This window comes from Ciconia boyciana, chromosome 7, assembly GCF_034638445.1.
Source record: "Ciconia boyciana chromosome 7, ASM3463844v1, whole genome shotgun sequence".
Taxonomy (NCBI): Eukaryota; Metazoa; Chordata; class Aves; order Ciconiiformes; family Ciconiidae; genus Ciconia; species Ciconia boyciana.
Genome location: NC_132940.1, coordinates 53,052,120 through 53,066,786, shown reverse-complemented (window position 1 = coordinate 53,066,786; position 14,667 = coordinate 53,052,120). Strand labels below are relative to the sequence as shown.

Below are 14,667 nucleotides of genomic sequence, written 5' to 3'. Positions count from 1 at the left end.
CTGGGATCGCATTCAGTGGGTAATCAGGGAGGAAAAAAGATGGAGAATAAATGTAAAAAAGCCTTGAACGTACTTTGAATTGAGAAAGTTCACTGTATTGTCTTGAGCTGCTGTTCCACTGTGAAATGTGGCATTTACTATTTTTGAATGAATGAATGAGCTTACTGTTTAAAAAAAAAAAAAAAAAGTGAAACGCATGAAAAGGAAACAAAACCTTTCCTCTTGTATTGAGTTAAATGTTCTGTTTGACCAGGTGTGGTTGAGGTTTTCTTACTTTAGTTTTGTTCTGTTTGCTGCCTTGTTTTGGAAAGGGGGAAGAGAGCCCCCACCTTTATGCTAGATCCACCCAAAAGGAAAGCTTTCCAAGCTGAAAGATGACCATTTCCCATCTGTCCCTGCTCTGACCTTCTGGAGGGCCCCTTCACGTGGCTGCCACCTCGCAGTGGGTACCTGCACTCCCCCAGCCGACGCAGGGCTGTAGAACCCTCCCCGCTGCAGCCGTCTTCTCCAGGGCACGTGGCTGGGACACAGGGTCAGCAGAAAGGGAGCTGGCTGCCATGTGTCATCCCTGTGAAAGTCTCACCACAGCCCACATCGAGCCTGGAAACATCTCCCAGCCGATACAGCTCTGCCTAGCTGTCATTATTGTGTGCTTTGCCCGTCTTTTGTATTAGCTGCCTGCTTTTGAATTCTGCTCATCCCCTTGCCTATCCCACTAGACAGGGCTCCCTCTCCACTCGGCAGCTGCTTCTGCTGCTCAGCCAGTGCCGCTGTCTGCTCTGGGGTGGCTGCATGTCAACGGAGGTGATGGCTGGAAACATACCTAGGGGACGGTCAGGGCTGTTCCCCGCATGGGTAAGATGAAAGCTGGGTGTCCTGGCACCCAAGGCTGCCTCCTATATGTCTGTAGTCAGCAGTACAGGTGATGCTGGTTAAGCACATGACTTCTTGGTGTGAGTTAGTCTTGATCTTCTCACTGACTGCTTACACAGATGTCCTCTGGGTCTTGTGAACATGTGTCTTCAATTAATTCTCATCAGCAGGGCTAAAGTGAAACACTTTTCCAGTTGGAAAATGAGACGCCTGGTATAGTCCAAATGGCAGATTTTCAGGCCGGGTCTGCTCCCATTCAAACTCCTAAGGGCAAGTTTTCCAACATGCAGAGAGGCAGCCACGGCTGGTGGGACAGCTAGCGTGGAGCTGTTTGCATTCAACACCCAAAGGCAGAACAGTTTGGGTAACGTGGATCCCACTGGAGGATTACTCCTGTAGCATCATCTCCTGGAAACTGGCTCAGCACAAATGTTTGAAAAGAAGAATTTCTCTCTAGGAGTCCTGCATGGATGCAGACACCCATAGGTCTTTCTACAGTCACCACCCACAGAGGGTTTGCTATCAGAAACAAGTTCAGTTGGGTGTTGGTGCCCAAGACATCACAGCATCCTCCTCTGTCCCCTGGAGCTGCCTTGATGTCAGGACAAAAATAAGAAATCCACTGTTTTCAGCCATGTAGATTTTAAACTGCTTAATCCTAAAACATCCCTTGAAGACATATGAAGCGACACGCCTCACAGCTTGAGTCAGTCACTGCCAGTAATGCAGGTGGGATCTATGTGGGGTGGATTTCCTCAGCTCCACATTTTGTGAGACTTTTTTCTCCTTCTGCAACATTTGAGGGGCAGCCATGGGCCTGACCCACTTGGGAGATGTCTGCAAGTAGCAGGTAAAACCCATAGTCCAGGAAGGAGTAGGTGTGATAAGTAAGTTTTACTACAGTAAAATTATAACTGCTTCTCAGACAAACAGAAAACAGGTCCAGGGGATAGTTCCCCTCCTGTGTCTCTGCTAGGGTCAGCCTGTCTCGCTAAGGAAAGGGCTGGAGTGTGTTGGTGGTGCTTTGGGGTTGGAGGTACGGGGGGATCTTGCAATCCCAAACACACCATGGTACCACTTCATATTTTTATCAGAAGTGCCAAATTCTGGAGGGATTTGAGTAATATGTCCTGCTCCCAGGCCATCTTTAGGATTTTATCATCTTCCTTCGAGCTAGAAAGCAACTCAAACAGCTTTTGGAGACTCTGATTTAAATGGAGCAATGAAGACCAGGTGAAAATGTAAACAGACAAAATCTCTCTCTCTCCAACATACCTAGAGACCGTGTTAGCAGCGAGTGCATGGGAGATGACCCCTTGTCGTTCCCAGCCTGACTGGGAACAACCCCCTGTCGTTCCCAACAGTACCTTTTACTGTTGAAAATTACCAAGAGCGGTGTGAGCAGGTTAGCTTTGCATGCCTGCTAATGCTCTTTGCTGCCATTGCTCTGATTTCTAATGGCTGTTTCCTAAGCCCTGGCTTCCCTGCAGCAGGACAAACAGGAGGGTATACAAGTTAGGAATTAAAACGAATGAGCCAGCCAAGGCTGGCAGCCTGTTCATCAGTCTCCTGCAGCTGAAGGAGGCCAGCTGTGTAGAAGTCAAAATAGCATCCATGATTTGAGGTATACCTTCATTCTACACACATCAAATCCATATTTTGCTTGCTTTCTCATACCCCAAGGATGGAAATCTCGCTCGGAGTGACTTATTTGCCTTTGAGCAGGTGATGTAAAGTGTTGGCCCTGTGATCCCACGAAGCAGTCGCACAGCAGCCCAGCTTTGCTCAGCAGAGCCCCCCACCCCTGGCAAAGCTGGTGTGGTGCGGAGATCAAAGCCAAATCTTCTCCTTCATGACTTTCCTGTTACAATTTTTTTTCTCTCTTCTACTTTTTTTTCCATAATCAGAGCCTTGACTCCTTTTTCTTCCCTATTCAGGCTCAAGATCAAACAGGCCAGACATCTGCTTTGGTATTTTTTAAATCATTTTAATGATTTAATAATTTCTAGGGGAGAGAGAGAAGAAGGAAATGAAAATAATAACAAAGCCAAAAAAATGACACCATTTCTTTAATTCAGGCACAGTCAGGAGTGCCTGTTCTTCCATCTTCTTATTTTTAATCTTGAGGAAATCATCATGATGATTGTAGCTGATGTACGCTGGCAAAACATTTAAGTAGACAAGCGCCTGAAAGCATGAATCACATCTATTTTCTTCTTCTTTTAGGAAATATGTTACGCTGATTAAGGCTTTTTCATCTGAAAATGCAAAAAACCTGTTGCAAACACCTTATCCCTGTGAGGCAGGTAGAGCTTGTGTGCTGGATGGGCAAAAGGAGGTGGAGAGTTTGGGCAGCTTTCCCAGTGGGACACAGGAAGCGATAAAAAATTTCAGTCCCCTCTTCAAAAATGGACCATATTTTCCATTAAAAATCCATTCATTTCCCTCAACTGCATCTTATCTGGGGATGAATTATTGCCACCACCCAAAAGACACTCCGCAGAGGTATGGCCTCATGCCAGCCTCACCTTCCCTCTCTGACTTTCGGGAAGATCTGACCCAGATATTTGAAGTCCTCCCAGTTTTAATGAGTCACCAGGCTGAGGTTGCAGGAGGAGGAGCGTGGTCGGCAGGTGTGCAGGGAACAGCCCCCACACTGGGGATGGAAGCGATGCTGCTGGCTTTATTCACAGATCACCTCTGTGTCACGGGGGAACCTCAGCTCGCCGTGAGGTCTCATTTTTCACCCAGCGTGACACTATTCATGCTCTAAAAGTTGCAGGCATCTTTGGGTTATGTATCAGCACCAGGCCAAAAGATTATATGCAAACTCACCCACGTGGCTTATTTTTGGTGAGAAGGGGTTCAGCCTGCCAGCCATCTCTGGGAAGAGGTCTTTTTGCGAAGAGTGATGCATGACGAGAATTTAGGATGTCATTCTGGTTCCCTTATTTAAATTTAAATACACACAGAATGTTTTCTGATTATGGAGAGGTCATTTGAATGTAAGCACTATGTACCATCATCTTGCTTTCCATTTTTTTGTGTAAAAGTTAAAAAACTTAAAGCAGAAAAGTCAATACAAACACAGCATCCAAATGTGGCATATAATCTTCCTCTTATCTGCATGCCATTGCTCAAAACGAATGCATTAATGTATTTTATGTTTCATGGTTATGAGTTGCCCTGAGGATAATCAAATCAAAATCAAATGCACCTGCAGAAGATAAGGTCGCTGATACTGTTTCCCACCCTTTCCCACTCTGGCTGCTAGTTTCACTGCAATCACATTTATTACTCTCTCTTAGTTTCATTGCTGTTTCTTTAAAGATTGCTTTTCCATATGGATAGATTAAGTATAGTTTTATTTAAGCTGTATGCTCTGGAGAAATGAGACTCGCTGACAAAGCTGGCAGTGGTAGATGTGATCCTGTGAGTGAGAAATAGCGCGGAGAAGTGGATCGCAGTCTCCCAAAGGGAGAGGAATTCCTCGGAGCGCGCAGTCTATTGAAGTGCCCCTGTCTCCACCTCGCCTGCCCCTTAATCAAGCAATCATATCGGCCCCCTCGCTCCTTTCAATGGGGGAAAATTTGCAGACAAATTCCTGCCAGCGGGACGTTGGAGCTCTCCTGGGTGGCGGGATAAAGATACCTGTCACCTCCGCGTGGCCCCACTGCCAGCTCACGCTGGGAGCACGGCTGGGGAGCCCCGTGCTGGCTGCGGGGCCGGTCATTTCCAAATCCCCATCACAAAGTGAAATAAGACCCAGGTCCCCAGTGGCTCGGCAGACCCATTGACCAAGGCAAACAACTGTGTAAGTGGTCCCATATGCTGTAGGTACGTTAGAGGGACATAAATTGTGCTTTGTGCTCACGGTGGTGGCGGCTTGCCCCCGCTGCGGAACTCCTCTCGCCCTTTATTTATTGGAGGGGCGGCTGTTCTTCCCAAAAGATGTGCGAGTGGCACCGCAGCTCTGAAAACAGGATCTTCCCCAGCTGATTACCTGGGAAGAAATATTTGAAGCCATGCAGCTGCCAATGTTTCGGGCGGTGAGCGCTGCTGTCACGGAGTACCTGCCGGGCAGCAGCTCTCTCCTCCAGTCTTTGTTCCTCTGCTGCTCCCCCATCACCAAATGAAGATTGTATGGGCAAGGATAAACAAAGAGCCTGTTCATATGAGGGAAGTTTTGGGGGCAGAAAGGACTGAAAGGCTCAAGATACGGCAAGGCTTAATGCCGTAAATCTGATTAATTTACCTTGTGACAATCGTAACAAAAAAGCGAAGGCTGGGAGCCGTGGCTGCGGGCTGACCTTTCGCTCGCACTGAAAGGCGGCACAATAGGGGCTGGGGCTGGTCGGGGGAGTGACCCTGCCTTTCACTGCTACCTGCTGCTTCCGACAATGCAATCGGACACAGCTCTCGGGATGATGAAAAACACCTTCCCGCCAAAGGCCCCTTTTTCCCCCAGCCCTGGACGGGGCCAGCCCGAGGGTGATTGGCTTGGGCTGAGCCAGCTGTGCTCAGTGTGTAAATGGGCATCACTCACCAATGTTAATATCCACCAGGCAAAACTCCCCCAGGGACTTCAGGGTCGGATGCTGTGTGGCCACCCGTATGGCTGCTGCGTATGCAGGAGGTGCAGGGGGACTCCGGGCTGAGCTGCCCAGCAAATGGGAAAGGCTTTCGAGGGCTCTTGTCCCACTGCTTCATGGTGCAGAGCCGAAGCCCCAGCCCGTGGGGTGGCATGACCCTATGTGCACGGGGGTTTGCTGCACCAGGGAGTGCCCCGGCCATATCTGAAGGCAGCAGCTGTGGGAAAGAGTTTTCCTGTGCATCTTCCTTGGGTGCCCTCTCACTGCCCGACAAGCACAGCACATATTCCTCTCTTGTCCCTTGCTAAGCATGCCCTAAAGCACATGAGGAAGGCGTGCACTACCTTCAGCAGCAGCAGCGTGTACCAGTGGGAACATCTGGCCCAGAGGCATCCCAGAATAGGAAACAGGCTTAAGTTTTACTCAGCAGAAATGTATTTATCTGAAGAATAATTAACCTTTGTGTTCAATACTTGTTCTCTGGACTTGTCTTTGTCTCTAGCACCTGCTTTGCCCTGAGCAGCAGCCGTTCCTACCAGGTACAGCTTCTTGCTTGATTGAAGTGGGGCCGGAGAGACCTTCAGGTGGGGAACAGAAGCTGCCCTGTACCCAGGGCAGTGCCCAGCTGTGCCCAGCATCGTCCCGGCCCTGCTCCCTCTCAGGAAAGCGAGATGGAGTGGTCTCTTACCCCCTTCACATTTCAAGCTCTCTTCTTTACACTGCAACAGTTTGGCTTAAGTTCTTTTCACAGAGTCACTATCACGAGGAAAGGTTGGGGGATTTCACAGTTTATTTTAGTTTTATCAGCTTAAAAAAATTGAAAACTTAAAAAGTAGGTGAAAAAACCCTCTAAAACTTAATGGGACTGTATACCAGTCAGGCAAAACCTATTGTCTGCCTTTAAATGCATTGGCTGGTATCTCCTGATGTGCATCAAAAATAAATAGTTAATAAAGGTGTTTTCACTGGAACATCTGCTGCAGTTCTTGGTTGTGGAGGCTTAATTGCAGACTGGAGTATCAAACTTTCAGAAGGTTTGGGGACAGAGATTGATTGGGGTCACCAGGTTATTCAGAATAAAATCCCAACCCTTATCTCTCAAATGCAGTGTCCAATTGATTTTCTCTGGACCATTACACACCACAGACTGCCGCAAAACCCAGAAGGGGAGTGGCAGAACATCACGCTTCTCAAAATCCTTTCGACGCAAACTACTGCAGTCCATTGCGGGCTCTTTGGGAGGCAAAGCTTTTCCCCGTAAGGACTGAAGAACGGGTGATGAAACCATCATGGCAAAGGCTCAGCCATTTTCCAAACTTGGGCTGTATCCAGAGGGGTGTTGCTACCCCCAGGACTGTGTTTGCAAAGCACCCAGCCACATGTGGCAGGCCTAGGTGATTAAAAACGCCAACTGCTGTTCAGACAAATCAAGCATTCCCATACAAATTGTTGAATTCCATTTATTCCAGCATTTCAGCCTGCAAAACTGGGAAGAGCTTCAGTCTGTGAGCAGAGTTGGCAGAGATGGAGGTGCGTGTGGTGCAATTTGCTTAACAGGGAAATACTTTAAGGTTAAAGAGCTCTTCACACCAAAGCTGTGGCTCATTATCTACCAAGTCCCAGGCAGCTTGGATTTGCCAATCAAATAATTTTTAATCAAATTGCCAACACCAGCCCTGGTTGCTCTCTCCCATGTGGTCCAGAGCTTTGCTGCTCTGGGGAAAGCAGGCTTTGACGTCCTAGCCAGCCCCGTCCCCTTGCTGCTGAAGCTCAGGCTTCCTACGCGGGTCTCCTGGCATCCTCGTTTGGTCGATGAGTTGTCCCCCTTTTCCCCATACTCCTGGTGGGAGCGAGCTGGGGTGCAGCCTCCACAGGGACAGGTTTGTGCAGACTTGGGTAAAGCCCAAGCTGGGAGCGGTGGTGGGCAGAGGGGACCCGCTCACTCGGAGCCCTCCCGGCATGTTTTGTTCTGCAGCCCCTAATCCTTCCTGGTGTGCTTCTCGCCTTTATGATCTTCCACCCACTTCAGGTTTGGGGAAAGCAGCTTTCCCTTGCGCCTCCATTGATTTACCAGCTCTGGGGTCCGGCTGTTGCCCTGGGTAATTGGCCGCAGTGACATATTTGGGCTGAATTTTATTGTATGCATTAGGAAAAGTCAGCAAACAAGAGTTGAGTGCCGTGTCAAGTATTGCCTTTGACTTTCTATTGCAGCCGTTTGGGGTCTGTTTTGTCCTTGGACTGAGAAAGCCTCTGTTCTGGTTGAGCCTTTGTCTGAGATGTTGGAGGTTAGTCTGAGGAGAGCCGTCTGAGAGACCCCACTAATCCCTTTTTACTTTTTGAACAAGAAAGTCAAGTGTTTTTTATAATAATAATAATTTGAGCTAATAAGTAACATGCTGGCTGGAGCTGCAGCTGCCTGGGGTGGAGCAGATTTGTTTTCTCCATCTAATTAGAAAGCCTTAGTTAATGTCACACATGTCTTCATTTGCAGGTTTTCTGGAGAGGTCTGGACTCTCACAACTAAATCAGCGCAGGCTCAGGGGCCAGCTCAGGCTTCCACCACCCCAGAGCTTAGCCCTCTCCCTTCATTCATGCCATTCAAACCCTGCTCTGCCCTCGCCGCTGAGAATTTTTGGGAGGACCCCAGGCTCTGGTGTGGCCCTGAGGCAGGACACCCACCCACGAACCAGCCAGGGTGCTTTGCGAGGGTAGGTTCCTCTTTCTGTGGGTAGAAATGTTTATTTTATTATTCCTTTAATTCCTCCACGCTGCGTTCCTGCCTCATCAAAACGCATTAGCAAACTAAATCTTCATTAGTGAGGGAGGTCTCGCTTCCTTTCAGGGATAACAATTCTTTAAGTCTGTGGGAAGATTAAAAGTGTGGTACTAAGTAAAAAATCATACAGCTGGGGAAAGCAAATGTCTGTAACTGTGTGTTCATTAACAATATTGTATATCATCTAAATGAAAGAAAGTTTAAAGGCTTAATGATTTCCTTCTCACCGATACACGCTGTTCAGTGCCAGCTCAGACAACGAAGAAAGACTAACCTGTTTTACCTCTGCCCTGCTTTGCTGGTTGTTTTGCAAACACTTTAGGAAAGTGTTCAAATTCCCATAAAATTGATTTTTGGTGGAAGTTGAAGGGAAAAAAAAAATATTTTCTATTGAGTCATTTTTACAATGAGATTAACTTTACAAGACCTCAACTTTGGCCCTAGCTGGCCTTGACAATGCCTCCCTTTTAAAAAGGTGATGCAGCTATCTATAATTAGCCACGGCTAGTTAATAACTCATCTGTTAATGTCCAGGCCCACAAATGGAAGGTTTCAATGCAGAAGGAACCAAGGTTAGGCCAACAAGGATAAAATCATGTCTGTTTTGGTTTAATGAATTCTGTTTCCATTGTTGCTGCATTTTATTTGGACAGTCAGATGGATAGCTGGGCTTTGGGACCGCTTTCGGAAGGATTACAGTTTCCTGCAGTGCAGCAGCTTGGGCTCCCTCCGCAAGCTTCTCTGGCCATAACATCATTGCAGAAAATGGTAAGAGCAATATTCTGTGCTATTCTAAGCTTGACTGCCAAATTGTTCAAAGCTTTGTTGGTGGTAGCTTGTTTAAATATCACATTATTGCTTTTAATAGCCCCTGAAATAATGGGAATGAATGGAGTAGTGGTCTCCGACGTTGAGGCAAGGCATTGCCCCTTATTGCCTGGTGCGGGTCCTCACCCTTTACTGCAGCTCAGAAGAACGAGCCCCTCAGTCTGCATTCCCACCGCTTTAGGTGGGGGACCTGTGAGGACAGAAGCTAGGCTGTTGAACACAGTCCTTAACACACTCCTCTGAAGGGATGCTGTGGCCCTGGTTATTTCTTACTGCCTTTCAAATCAAAGATAAAACCAAGGTCCTGGCGTTAGTGCATCTCGGCCCTTGGCTGGGTGATGATGTTCAATCTTTTTTAAATACCCCCAGAGCTTTGCGGTGTTTGGTACAGGACAGCTGAACTTTGACTGGCTTTGAATAATTGTGATTATTAGGCACCTAGCCTCATTCATGATGAAAACTAGCACATAAGCCAGACGATGCTGTCAAATACAATCCCAATTGGTGCTAGCACTGGTTCTAGCTAGCAGTGAGAATTGGCAAGGACCCTTGTCTTGGTAAAGACAGTGATACTTTATTTGCATGACAATCATTAAATACCAGAAGTGTGCATTTTCCCATTTTAAAAACAAAAAAATATTACATGTAAAATCGTACCAAACTGACCCTTTCCCTCAAACTTTCTGCTTTGACGTTCTGTTGAAAAATTCCCGCCCAGCTTTAGTCATGGGAAAGAATTTTCTCCTTAATGTTGTTTTGGTCAGAAAAAAATAAATCTTTATTTGCATGACTAGGTCTCAGTCATGAAAAACTGACCCCAAAAAATGCCGCTAAGAGTTTCCTCTGGCTGTAGAGACTCAAAATGGGGCATGTTATTTGAGAAGATGCATGCTTGAGCGGAGTGAGGACCGGGGGGATTTGGGGAAGAAGAAACCCGTTGGAAGCTCCTTGTTTCTTACCGAGAGTTTTGTTTAGCACAGAGCACTTGAACCAAGCGAGACGCCGGAGGCTGGGACTGTGTCACGTAAGGCAGCGTGTGCAAGCCTGCCCTTGCGACACTGCCCACGGGGAGCTCTGGAAAACAAACCCTTTTCCAGGCCACACGGCCCCGGCTGGGCTGGAGCTGCTCCTTCCCCTGTGCCTCCGACAGGAGCCGAAGCCATCTCAGGACAGGCAGTTCTGGGTCCTCTGCGAGGACCAAGCCGCGTGTCGTCCTACATCCCCGATGTCCAGCCTGTCTGTGAGTCAGGCAGGCACTTATTGAGGTTTTGGATGATTCCTCGGTATTCTCCAGACCTCTTGGGCTTGTAAAGCCAGACAGGAAATCTTGTAGAAATGTTTTTTCCTGTCTGAATCCCAGCCAGGCCCGTTTTGAGGACTACCTGGAAATAGCTGGAAGACAGTCTTGGTGGAAAAAATTCCCACAGTTTGAGCCTTGGCTGGGGACTGGAAGCTGGGCAAAGATTAAATCTGGTTTTCTCAAATCTTAGGAAGTCCTGGGGTATATAAGAGAGTGAGGATATAAATACTGGCATTCCCCCGCTGCTTTAGGCTGGGCTTTCTGAAGGACGTGAGTGACAGATGAACTCAGCTCTCCCGTGTTTCTGGGACGTGAGAGCCAAACTCTGCACGACTCCTCTGGAAATCCTGCCATGTCCCTGGGCAGAAGGGGGGCTTTCAAGTGGTGATTTCCACCTTTCTCCCTCTGGAAACCAGATTAATTTCCTCATGTAATCGTGCTTCTCCTGTCCTGGCCTCAGGCTTTCCAACAGTGAGTTCATCTTCCCCTTTGGCTGCATGGTCAACTCCAGGTGAGCTCCCTTCTCTTGAAAGGATGGAAAAGTTGGTCTTTTCACCCAATAAAGCCCGAGCAGCCTTCAGACTTGCTCCCAAAACTCCTGCCTATAGTCTGACAACAAAAGTTAAATCTTATTATAAATCCAGTCAGCTCTATGGAGGCTTGTAGTTATTGCTGGCTTTCCCACAGGAAAATATCACCAATGGACAAAAATCTTAGAGGTTTCAGGCATTTGGCTCTGGTAGGGGTACCAAGCATGCAAAATCATTTGTTGCATTAAGTCCAACCTAAACAAACTAAATTGCAGCTTCCATGATTAGTATTTGAAGCCACAGATAGGAAGGCAAAAACACAGTTCAGACCTAAGTAGTATCTGAACTTGAAAAACGCCCACCATTCAGCCTTCAAGAGCATTTTTGAAGCTGCCTGTAGAGCAAATAATTAAAGAGATGAAAGATACAGTGACTGATAGTAATAAATCACAGGCAGCTGTCTTTGCCCTCTCAGCAAACATAAATCACTTTTGCCTTTAAAATATGGCAACAAGCATTCTTCCCAGATTGCTTTGAATTTATTAGACAAGGTCATTAGAAATGTATTAGGGCAAAATCTGAATTTATTAACTGAGTTACTTAATAGCTTAATTGTTCAGTTAGTGATGGGTATGCGCTCTGCCTACTTTTTTGGGCGAGAAGGAAGACAGCCAGGAATGCAGGTTACTGTGCAGGAGGTGCTGCCGTCCCCAGAGGCAGACAGCCAGGATCACCCCTCGTGCGGCCGGCGCTGGGCTGGAGCAGGGGTGCAGCCCTCCGCCGGGCCCTGGGCTCTGTGGCAGAGGCTCAGGCCATCTGAGATGGCTTCTGATTAGCATCAGGCAGGTGTGTTTGTATCCCTGGTAATTGGCTTAAAGTTGACTGGGATATCTTTTGAGAAGGAAACCTGTTACAGGCCTTGCAGCTGGGCTAGACCAGAGCTTGTCTTAGGCTTTTTTGTATATGCTAATTTGGGAGGGCAGTTGGGAAGCTGGGGGGTCAGACAAGTTCCGCTCCGGTCTCTGCTGGGACCAGCTAGCAGCACGTACAACCCTGCGCTGCGTGGAGCTGTCTTCTACAGACCGACAGGTTTGAATTCAGCTGGCTGTCTGTGTGTGCATGCAGGAGGCTCTTCTAGCCTTGAGCTTTGAGACATTGCGGCTGAAACTACTCTGCAAGGAGCTCTCCTCATTGCACTGCCAGACTCCTGTCCCTGCTTGCAGGACACGACACTCTGCAGCACTGTCCTCCCCAGCAGGGACCATCTGCCAGGAGAGGCATTTCTGGAAGCAGCCAAACCCAACAGACTCATTCTCACGTGTGCTTCTCTTCCTCTGGGACAGGATGAGGAACCAAGCACACAGCAGGTCTGAGTCACAGGCACCGATGACATGCCTGAGGTTTTGGTTTTGCAGACCACCAAAGGGCAGGCTCCACAGCTGCCACGAGGGCTGGGGCGTGCTCATGTGGTGCTGCTGGCATGGGGTGTGCGGAACCCATCTGGGGCTGTTCAAAGCAGCACAGAGCTCAGCTCCCGGAATAGGAGGAAGAGACTCCAAATATCATATTTAGCATGGCTTTCAGGTCACTTAGAAGCTGCTACCACCCAAACATCTGCAGCCTCCAACTGATAAAAACTCATCACCTGCATCTTCTGCTCTCTCTTTTAGCTTAGTCAAACATAACTTTGGACTAGTTCAGCAGGCAAAGCCTCTGCTGAACCTGTCAGCTGAGCCAGCATCTTCCTGTAGGTCAGGAGATGCACAAGTGAAGACTTCCAGTGAGGACCAGTTCCTCCTGGCATGTTCAGTTCCATGAAACAACAGCATTTGCTTAGTTTTTCTCCATTTCCAGGTAGAATTGGAGTCTCTTCTTCTTCTTTCTCTCCATGCTTGTTCTGCCTGCCCAGGAGAAGCCAAGTACCCCAGGAGTTAATATAAGACAGACTGGTAGATAACTCTTGTTGAAATCAGTGGGTATTTTGCTTTGTGGCAGACTTCATGATTAGACCCCCAAATGTTTCACTGTGGCGTGTTTTCTCTTTTTCCCTGATGATGGGTAGCTCCAGAGTAAGGAAGAAGGTAAGAGGAGAAAACATGAATTTAATGACTGCAATGACAAACTTCATTACAGCAACTTTATGGGGGGAAAATGTCTCGCAATCTTCACTGCATAACAATGTCCCGACAGACATGATGTCATTGCGTCTTAAAAGGTGTTTGAGTTGGAAAATCTTTTCAGCAGTGTTTTAAGGGGCTGTTTAAATGATTAATAAGGTTTACGCATGTGATTTATTATCTCAAAATAAAAATGTACAGTAGGTATAAAATGTATTTGAAAGGGATGACTGTTTATTAATGTTACAGGTCTTATATTGCCAGACATTATCAAAATAAATATCCTTAACTGTAAGAGAAAAATGTAGCATCTCGTCAAATTTTATACATCTGAATATATGTGCCCTGACAATTTGTGTTAGAAGGAAGAAGTAGCTGGGCAGAATATTATTTTGTACCTTGTATCATGAAATAACACAAACATGAGATTTCACTTCTTTTTCCTGCTCGCTAGAGATACACCTAGAGTATATGTGATGTATATTTTGATTAAGTGCACCTATTAAAGCTATTTAATGGTGTTCATTATTGCACATCTGACAATATTTACCTAATGGACAATATCTAAATTTCCTCCAAACGGGTCTTGTTGAAGTTAAACCCTTACTCCCTGCTCCGCAGGCACAGGGAGAGACAGCTGCTGGGGGTGAGAACAGCACATGACTGATACCAACATCAGCCAGGGTCAGCTGTTTTCAGCTTTCCAGTTTCTCTTTGAAATTCCTCTTTCCCACATGTAGTGTCTACCTGCAGGCAAAGTTATAGTTTCAGCAAAATCTTTCTAAGCCAGAGTCCTATTTTTTGACTTAAAAATTCAAAGAAAGATGGAGACTGCCTTTATTTCCAGTGGAAGTTTTGCTTATGGGGAAGTTTTCAGTGGCAAAATGGATTTGCTTGAACACAGCTTATTTTTCAGATCTCTGAATCGCAGGAAATTAGTTTAGAAGATTAGAAATGAGGAGACTTGGGACCTTCTCACACAGTGGCTGCATGATGACTCCTTACTCTCTTTTCTCATTAACTCTCGAAAGGTTGCAAATGCCTGTGCAGATATGCCATGTTCCATTCAAACACTGGCTGGTCCCTGCCATGGTCCTCGATTGCCAATGGCTAGGGAGGGCCCAGGCTGGGCTGTGGCATCCCAAACCACAGGCTGACTTCAGAAATCTTAGACTTGACTTCCCCGAGACACCATTTCCTCCTGAGTGAAACAGGGATAAGTATTTTCCTGCCCTGATGGCACTGAGATTAAGGGTCTAGGTGAGAAGTCCCATTTCCTCCCCAGGAGTTATTTTCTTTGTGCTCTCTGAGAGGACACCGGGATGCCTCCTGCCTTCCTTGCATCTCCAAACTCCGTGCCCTGGGAAGGGCTGCTCCCAGCCCTGCTCTCAGCTCAGAGCACATCACCGCTAAGCATCTCCACGGCATCTGCCCCTGCGCAGAGTAATTCCTAAAAATAAAAGTTGCCAGATAAGCAGAGGCTCTAAAGGAGATGGGATTTCTTTATCTGGAAGTGTTCACTTCCAAAATTTTCAACTTCCATCCCTTGGGCACGAACCAAGCAGATGGTTGCCTGCATCCCGGAGGGCTGCGGTCCCCTCCTGCTGTCCCGTAGCTGCTCTACCGCACATCAAGGGCCCTGCTAATATTG

At 47.2% G+C, this 14,667-nt stretch overlaps 1 long non-coding RNA gene across 1 annotated transcript in view; it reads left to right on the top strand.

Moving 5' to 3' along the window:
- Positions 1-13,472, top strand: part of LOC140653901 (uncharacterized) — a 44,419-nt gene extending 30,947 nt beyond the window's left edge. Inside the window, exons 10-12 of the long non-coding RNA XR_012043270.1 lie at positions 7,957-8,173; positions 8,895-9,009; positions 10,045-13,472. This is a non-coding gene — a long non-coding RNA (uncharacterized lncRNA). The remainder of the gene's footprint in view (positions 1-7,956; positions 8,174-8,894; positions 9,010-10,044) is intronic.
- The last annotated feature ends 1,195 nt before the right edge of the window (positions 13,473-14,667 follow it).